Source organism: Lycium barbarum, chromosome 12 (assembly GCF_019175385.1).
Source record: "Lycium barbarum isolate Lr01 chromosome 12, ASM1917538v2, whole genome shotgun sequence".
Lineage (NCBI taxonomy): Eukaryota > Viridiplantae > Streptophyta > Magnoliopsida > Solanales > Solanaceae > Lycium > Lycium barbarum.
Window position 1 is genome coordinate 43,674,206 of NC_083348.1, and position 9,048 is coordinate 43,683,253.

General features: G+C 40.1%; 1 long non-coding RNA gene across 1 annotated transcript; it reads left to right on the plus strand.

Moving 5' to 3' along the window:
• Positions 1 to 5,036: 5,036 nt before the first annotated feature.
• LOC132622857 (uncharacterized) lies at positions 5,037 to 7,004 on the plus strand. Its single transcript, XR_009576026.1, has 3 exons — positions 5,037 to 5,397; positions 5,899 to 5,944; positions 6,877 to 7,004. It is a non-coding gene; the product is annotated as an uncharacterized LOC132622857 (long non-coding RNA).
• Positions 7,005 to 9,048: the final 2,044 nt, after the last annotated feature.

Genomic DNA, 9,048 nt, shown 5'->3' on the forward strand with positions numbered 1-9,048 from the left:
TGCTATTGATGGGAATTGATCACCTAGAGCTTTAATTTTATGTTGGAACCTTTAGATTCCTAATTTCACCCTTCTAGTTCATAAAAACCCATTCCATAGGTTGGGGATTTGGGTCTTGAATAGAAGTAGTGTTTGATTGATGTTCTTCTTGTTTCTAATTCATGATTCGAATATGCTCAGACTTTCTTGATCTCGAGGTTCAAAGCAAAGGAAAGTCTAAGGTATGATTTTTTAAGACTTAGTTGTTCGGCATTTCAGGTAGGTTACGGTTTACCTTATGGTGAGACTTCGATTAGCAAAGTGTATGTTTAGATAATATTATCAGAGAATGCATGTAAGCCTTCGGGTATGAAGTTGGGATGGATACTTTCTTAGGTTGGGCCTTGTTGTATGATTTGGGGGCTAGCCACCCCGTTGTGTTGTTGACTTACCTGATCAATTGCTTGTTGGCATTGTTGACATATTGATACCGTGGCAAATAAGAGTTGTGATTCCATTGTGGCTTATTGTGTGGGCTTATCATTGATATTACTCGTTTACCATGGGAGGAACTGCTGAGAGTTGTGATTCCATTGTGGCTTATTGTGTGGCCTTCTCATTGATATTACTTGTGTACCTTGGGAGGTACTGCTGAGAGTTGTTATTCCATTGTGGCTGTGTAGCCTTACTATTGGTATTACTCAGGTGCCATGTGTGGTACTATTTCATACAGAATTGGTTGTTGATATCACATTTCATCAAATTCATACGTATTTTCATGATACATTGATATATGCATGGCTCAGGTACTGATGATGATATGTGAGAGAGTCTAGCCTTTGAGGTTTCTGCTAGAGAGCGTAAAAGAGAGATGAGTGTCCGATACCTGAGGTCTTTGCGGGATCATGAGAGTGGTCGATACCCGAGGTCTTTTCCGGGATCATGAGAGTTTAGCAATTGCCGAGGTTATTGCTGAAATTGTGAGGTAGCGGTTGCCGAGGTTGTTACCAGAACCATGAGGTACATGGACTTTGTGGGTCCCCCATGGGTCATGACCGTTGAGACGTGATGTTTCGCTCGAGCATGTGTGTGCATAGCATTTATATGGCCATTGCATTCATGTCATTCACATCATTGCATTACATTGCATTGCATGACACTTGTTATCATCATTATGTTTGGTTGTTATTGTGTTGTGGATACTTGACGAATACTTGGTTGAATATTTTACCGGTTTATTAAGTACTTGGAACACTTGAGATTAGATGCTTTAACAATAGGTTTGATCGGATATGATGAGACTGGGAACACTCGGGTTTAGATACTTCACTATAGACTTGATCGGTTATATAACCTTGTTGGTAGCTGATGGTTTGAATACTGATATTAATTGTTGATACTTGGACCTGTTAGGTATTGTTGAGGCTGTATTATACTTGTACTTGTTGGTTTATGTGTTTATCCTACTCTGTTGTCTTTATATGTATTAGCTAGTCTTAGTCGCCTATGATACCTACCAGTACTTGTTGTTTGTACTGACCTACACTTGCTGCATTCTTTAATGAATGCAGAGTATCAGGAGAGATCGACTTCTACTCCTCGCTGTTGACTGTTTCAAAGATTTGCTGATTCGAGTCTTACAGGGTGAGCATGTGGACATTCGCTGGCCGAAGACTCCTCTACCTACTATGTCTTTATTTCCGTTCTAAGACATATTTTTTAGACTGTTGATGTCTACTTATTATTCAAACTCGTAGTATTTAGTTAGATGCTCTTGTATAACCAGACTAGATATTGGAGTGTATTTCTTTTGTTTCCGCTTTCTTATATTATATTTGTAAGGCTTTTGTTATTTTACTTCTTCCGCTATTTTCTATTAACTGTGAATGTGGAGTTGAGGGTTCGCCTACCGAGGTGAGAAAGGTAGGTGCCCGCACGACTTAGTGAAATTGGGTCATGATAAGGATAAGGCTCCAACCCATGAAAGTTGATTTGTCTCTTTTCGAAAATGCTTCTTGTCGGATTCGTCCCTTGCTTTGCTAGTTCCAACGCTTGTTCAAACAATTCTTTAGACCTCTCAACTGAAAACCAAAAGTTATTCTCAGAATCTTGTTTTATTCACACTTCTGTAATCTCCTAGCTTAATCACTATCAAGTTTCGGAGGGTTGACAACTGCCCCACGCTCTTGCTCAATCTCATCATCACCAGAGTTTAGTGATGATGCGAACTATCCCTCGTCTTCAGACTGGGAGAAACCATGTGACGGTAATGATCTTCATGGCACTGAGGTCCTTTTCCTTTGCAAGGGCAAGACTTCGACCTCTTCTTCCTATTGGTCATAGCGTTGATCGTGCATGCTTGTTTGCACTGTGGCCCTACTTCTATCCCTTCCCCTTTTAGTTGGTCACCTATTTTGATTGTGTTTTTCGGAGGCATACCTATAACGACCCGTTCGGTCATTACATGTATTTTGACCATTTTACCCCTGTCGACCCAATTCCTAAGATTATCGTGCGATTCTAGCAAAACTTGGGAAATCAGAGCTCTTAAGTGGAAAAGTTTGACTAATAGTTGACTTTTGGGTAAAGGGACCTTTTTCAAATTTCCATCGATTTCGTGAGGCCTAGAGGGTCGATTAAGACTTGGTGGAGTTGATGGTTCGATTCTCGAGGCATTTGGTTGCGCTTTGGGTATTTGGTTGGAAACTTAATTTTATCCGTTTGGGGGCTGACTTTGTGAATTAGACTTCCGTTTGGAATTCTAAGGCCACGGGTGAGTTCGTAGCTTGCTTAAAAGTGTGTGAGCATATCTGGTTTGTGTCCGAGAGGCTGATGTCGGAATTTTGGGATGGACTTGTGAAAAACCCATAAATCTAGTTGCTGGTGTTCTTGCCATGGCGAGCCTCATACCACCATAGCGAGCCGCCACGACGAAGTCTTTCCCGCATTGGTGAGGATCCGTGTTTAAGTGGAATTCCGTCATGGCGGATGGCTTGACTGCCAGGGCAGGACCACCATGGCGATCCTTATGATCGCCGTGGGGAATCGACGGGATGATTTCCCTATTTTAGTGCCCTAAGTATGAATCATTATTCCAAAGCACCTGAGAACCTAATTCTAAGAGCTAGGAGAGGTGAATTATCTGTTGGGGTAAGTTCTAACCTACAATCTTGCCTTATTACCTTCCTCTTTAAGATTCCATAGGTGAATTATGGCCTTAGAATGATGGGTTATGAGACCTAGGGTATTAATCTTGAACCCCTTTATATTAATTAGTTATTCTTGCTTATTTACTACTTACAATATGGCATGGATTTAGCATTAATATTTCTAGTGTTGTTTAAGTGGTTTTGAATAATTGAATGATTAATCGGATAAGGGGATGGTTCGCCCACCAGGGGGGTTAGTGTGGGAGCCATCATGACGTATTTGGGTCGTGACATAATTGGTATCAGAGCCCTTGGTTCACTGATCTCATCTGTACAAGGAGATATCGAGTAAAGTCTTGCAGATCGGTACAGAGACGTTTGTACTTATCTTCGAGAGGCTATGAGACACTAGGAAAACTCAAACTCTTTCTTTTCTTCATGCTACTTGATTCGAATTGCTATCTGGATGATTCAAATTGGTATTTGACTTTTCCTTCTATTCTCTCACAAATGGAGAGAACTCGTGCTAGGGCTGCTGTTAATGAGGTACTAGAGCTGGCCGCCGGGGCTGGGGCTTATGGTAGAGGTCAAGTCAGGGGATGTAGGCGCGGTAGAGGAAGGAGGTTGCACCAGCTAGGGGCAGGGCTCCCGTTGTTACATCCCGCATTTTCACAAGTTGGAAGGCGTACGAGTTCAATGACATTAGTAACGGAATAAGTTTGATGAATTTTGAAACTGTTATATATGGTCTTGATATGGTTTTTTTTTTTTTTAAGTAAACCCCTTTTAGTAAATATTTGATAAGTATGATTTTCTATAGTTATTACTGTTACTACTTCTGGGATACATTTTTAATTATGTGTGCGGTATGAGGACATTTAGAAATGAGATTTTATTTGTTATGGGTACATAAATTATTTTCTCTTATAAAAATCTATCTTTTTCTATTATGTGAATTATTGAAGAATACGTATGATAGATATTTATATATGCTCCATTGCTATATTATTACCGTATGAATACTATGTTACCAATTAGATATAGTGATTACTAGATGAAAATATAGAAGGAAGCATATGGTGCTTTTTGTTTACAAGTGTAACATATAGAAAGTCCTTTTAGTTGGAAAATATGTATTATATATTAAATGCTAAGTGGGACAGCAAGGATGGAATAACTACTATTAAAAGGTGTAGTGACTACATGGATTAATGGTAGGCATTAATTTTAGTAAATATAAGGAACATTACATTGATATGATAAGTGTTTCGTACTATTAGTGCGTGAATTTGTTAAAATTCCACATTTTTGTCCATTGGATTTGTCGTAAGTTAATTGACATAAGTTCAAGGACAATATTACTTATGACGTTATAAGTATTTATGCTATGTTTAACAAGTGATAAGTAAGTGTCGTGGAGCTTAAACGAATCGGAGAAAATAAGTTTTGTCAAAGTTTAGAAATTGAACAAGTTATAACGAACTATATGGAATTTTAGTCACATTCAAGTATGCAAATAAAGAGATCATGGTATAAAAGTTTGAGGTCCCGAAAATTATTTAAGACTCGAAAGTGAATGACTGTGATTGGAAATAATATTTTGTGTGTACAAAAAGGGACTGTGGAATACTGCTATGTCACATGATCATGACAATGACTATGGAGTGTATTAAAAATGATTACTTTATAAATGAATTGAGATTAAGAAATTAATTACTTGGGTAATTTATTAAATTAGTTTTAGTGGGAACAATTAATGAACTAGTGGCTTAATGTGGTAGCACTAGTCCACGTGGGTGCATGGGCTGAAGAGAAAGTGATGACTATTACCACCTATATGTATCTATCTAGACTTGTTGCAAAACACAAGGCCTAATTGGGTGGGCCCCACTTCCATAAAGGTAAGTTTACTCACCTATTTTTCTTATATATCCTACTGAAGGTAAAGGAAATTTCAGATTTCAATTTTTAGGGAGGAGCAACGTACAGTGCATTTTCTTTCTTTCTAAAGAATAAAGCAAAACATTATTTCTCTTTTGGAAAGAAAAATCATATGGAATTGGGGCAGCAACCTTCTTGCACGAGATTCATTCTCATATGAAATTACATATTCACATGGAGTATTTTAAACCAGCAACGTGAATTCTTTTGGCAAGCATCAACATGTTTTATTCTATTTTAGGCAGATTGGGGAAAAAGGAAAATTTGAGGTGTGAAATTGTTGTAACATTCAAGTGATTAGCAAGGTTAAGAAGCCAAGTTGATTAAGGTAATGTTTGATCTCTTTTATACACATTTTGGAGGCAATTTTAACATGTATAAGTTTATGGATATATGATGGAAATAAAAAGTTGTGGATGTTGATGTTGAAAGATGAATTGAGCCGTGTAGGGGCTGCTCTAATTAGGCACGAAAAATTTATTTTAAGTTGTTGTTATCATGGATTATATGGCGAAAGGATTAGAAAGTTAAAGTTAAAATTTTGTTGATATGAACACGTTGTTGTTCGTGTTGAGTTGAAGGAATTGAAAATGTAATTGTATCCATATGTTGTTGTTGGTATTTTTGTGTCAACAGGAGAGCAATTGGAAAATTTGGACAGGTGAATATATAGGGGAAGGGCTACCGGATTTTCGCTAAATTTTAGATAATAGAAAATCTTAAAAGAGAATATGTATAAGCTAGAATATAGGTTCGATAAGAAATAGGCTATGGATTTGTAAACTAGATAATATAGTTACTAACAATAACGTTACTTTTATATAAATAGGCTAAAAGAGCGACGAGACGAACGGGTTACGAATAGCCGCTAACAGGTATGTAAAGCGCAACCCTTCTTTCTTTTGGCATGCCTTAGTTTTCAATAGGCTATATCACGAGCCTCGAGGAAATTCTAAATTCGAAATCCGAGTACGTTATGATCCTTATATATATTTCTTGGCATTCTTATGTATGTTGTGATGAAGTATGAACCATTATGTCTTCGAAAGCATTGATTTCCAAACTTTGTACAAAAAGTTGTTTTAAAGAATTCCGTAACTACGAAACGCCGTATCTTTCACAGAAAGGCTCGGATTGCTCCAATATTTTTATAAGAGTTTGCATGATGTATAATGAGTATGTTTTCCATAGGCGGGCCCGACTCGGGTCAATACCCGTCCGTGGGTCCCGCGACTTTCCTCTATGTAATTCGGACGACTTTTGAAAGAATTTGGTATGATTATCATTTCGAATTTCAAGTATGGTCATTTACTTATATTTGAGTCTATGATAATGATTTTATGCATATGGTTACTCATGACTCTGCTCGTGCGTTTTGTTATATCTTTCGCCGGTTCCCGGGCCGGTTCTGTTATCGTGCGCACTTTGATATACTCCGGAGTTATGCTGTGTTTATGGTTCACCGAGCTACTCGCAAAAGAGGGTCGGGTTCCACATATATTTGGTGTTATGTTGTGTATGGCGTTATGTTGTGATGTGATATGTGACGGGGATACAGAGATTTGAAACATTCTGGTGTTATGCTGTGTTATGGCGCCATCGACGGGCGGGCGACCATATTCTTCTGTACCTTATGCATGACTTATATTTTGAAAGTAAACATTTTGATATGATGGATTTATACTTATGTTCTGTACTACTATTTCATTTATGCCTCAGATTTGTTCCTGTATTTTCTGCTTTGCATACTCAGTACATATTTCGTACTGACCCCCTTTCTTCGGGGGGCTGCGTTTCATGCCCGCAGGTACAGACGCACAGTTTGGTGATCCACCAGTTTAGGACACCCTCTTCTGCTGTTTGGAGTGCTCCTCTTATTCCGGAGCCTACATTTTGGTATATATACTTGTTTGATGCATATGTATATATTTGTTCAGGGGTACGGCAGGGCCCTGTTCTGCCATATGATTAGTTTGGTCTGTTTAGAGGTCTGTAGACGTATTTGTGGGTGTGTGTGCCTACTTCTGTACGGGTGTGTTTGGTATGGTCCCATTCGTTATGGCAGCCTTGTCGGCGTGCATTCGTATATGTGTTTTGGGCCGTTGTGCCATTTGATAGCCTTGTCGGCTTTTGGTACATTTGATAGCCTTGTCGGCTTTTGATACATTTGACAGCCTTGCCGGCTTTTTGATATATATACGTTTGCGTTTGAAATATGTCTAAGTCAGTTTGATATGATTTGTGGCAGTATGTGATTCGATTTGGATAAGTGTGTTACGATTTGATATGTTTGTCTGTATGGGTGTCCAAGTAGGGCACCAGTCGCGGCCCACGGGGTTGGGTCGTGACACCCGTGGCTGGTCAAGCTCGTGCTAGATCAATTTCCCCCGAGCCACCAACGATTCAGGTTGAAGAGGCAGATTTGGGACCAGTACCAGCTCAGCCAGATATCATAGCTACTCCAGTATTATCAGATGCTTTGGTTCGTGCGTTGAACTTGCTGAATGGAGTGACTAGGCAGGTGTGTTACTAGCTACCGCAGATGGCCAGGGCTCAAGATTAGCTGAGCTGATCCCTGATAGATTTTGTGCTCCAGGAGCATAGCACGCTGCAGCTGTGGCTCCACATATAGATGAGGCTCCCGAACTAGATATTTTCCCTAGACCAGTGGCAGACCCGATGATGATCGGTGAGGAGCATGATCTATTTTGGAGTTTCACCGAGATGAAATCTCCCGTCTTCTATGGCCCAGAGTCCGAGGATGCATATGAGTTCAATATTGATTATCATGAGAGGATCCACAAGATGGGGGCGATTGAGAGCCATGGGGTCAAGTTTGTCACCTTTCAGCTTTTGGGGGATGTCAAGTTATGGTGGAGAGCTTATGTGGAGTGTAGACCAGCTAGGTTGCCTCCGTTGACTTGGACTCAATTTTATTCAGTATTTTTGGAGAAGTATGTCCCACGTACTTTGACGGATAGGAGGCGCAATAAGTTTAGCAACATCGAGTAGAGGAGTTCTTCAGTTATTACTTATGAGGTTCGTTTACACTCTTTGTCCCGTTATGCTCTTCAGTTGTTACCCACTGAGTCTGAAAGAGTTCGAAGGTTTGTGAAGGGGTTGAACACTGCTTTGAAGTTGTCAGCCCTTCAACTTATATCTACAGGAGCTTCTTTCCAGGATGTGATGGATCATGTCACCACAGTTGAGTCAGTGAACCAGGATAGCTATGGCAAGTATGTTGATAAGAAGGCCCGTAAGGGTGGTGGTTTCAATGGTATGTTCTCCCGAGGGTAGGGTCAGTATGGCCAGAGTTCTCAGGTTTATTCAGGTCGCCCTATTTAGTCGGCTATGTAGGTATCTATCGGAGGGCCACCAGGGCCCAATCATCATTCTTCAAGTCAGCCAAGGGGTTTCGTACTCCAGATTTTCTGATCATGGTGGTTATTCTGCTTCTTCTGCTTCTGTTCAACAACCTATGCTAGAACATAAATGCTTTGAGTGTGGAGAGTTAAAGCATATTAAGAAGTTCTGTCCCCAACTCAGAAACAGTGGCTAGAGTGCTCGGTACCAGACTCCTAGGGCTCCAATTTCATCTGCTAGGGGAGAAGGATCTTATGGTAGGGACCGTTCTCAGACTGGGCGAGGTGGCCCGCACATTTGGTAAAGCTGGCACCCAACCTAGTAGAGGCCAATCGCATTAGGCGGGGGTGTACATCAGCCCGGTAGAGGTGGGGCTCAGTAGGCTCAGGTTGGTCATGGAGTTTCACAAGCTAGTGACAGACAGGTTCATTGCTATCTTTTCCTGGCAGACTAGAGGATGAAGCTTCTGATGCAGTTATTACAGGTAACATCTCAGTCTTTCACCGGTCTGCTACTATATTTTTTTACCCGGGTTCTACATTCTCTTACTTGTCCACATACTTCTCTATGGGTCTTGATATAGTGTGTGACTATCTTGATGCTCCTATACATATAT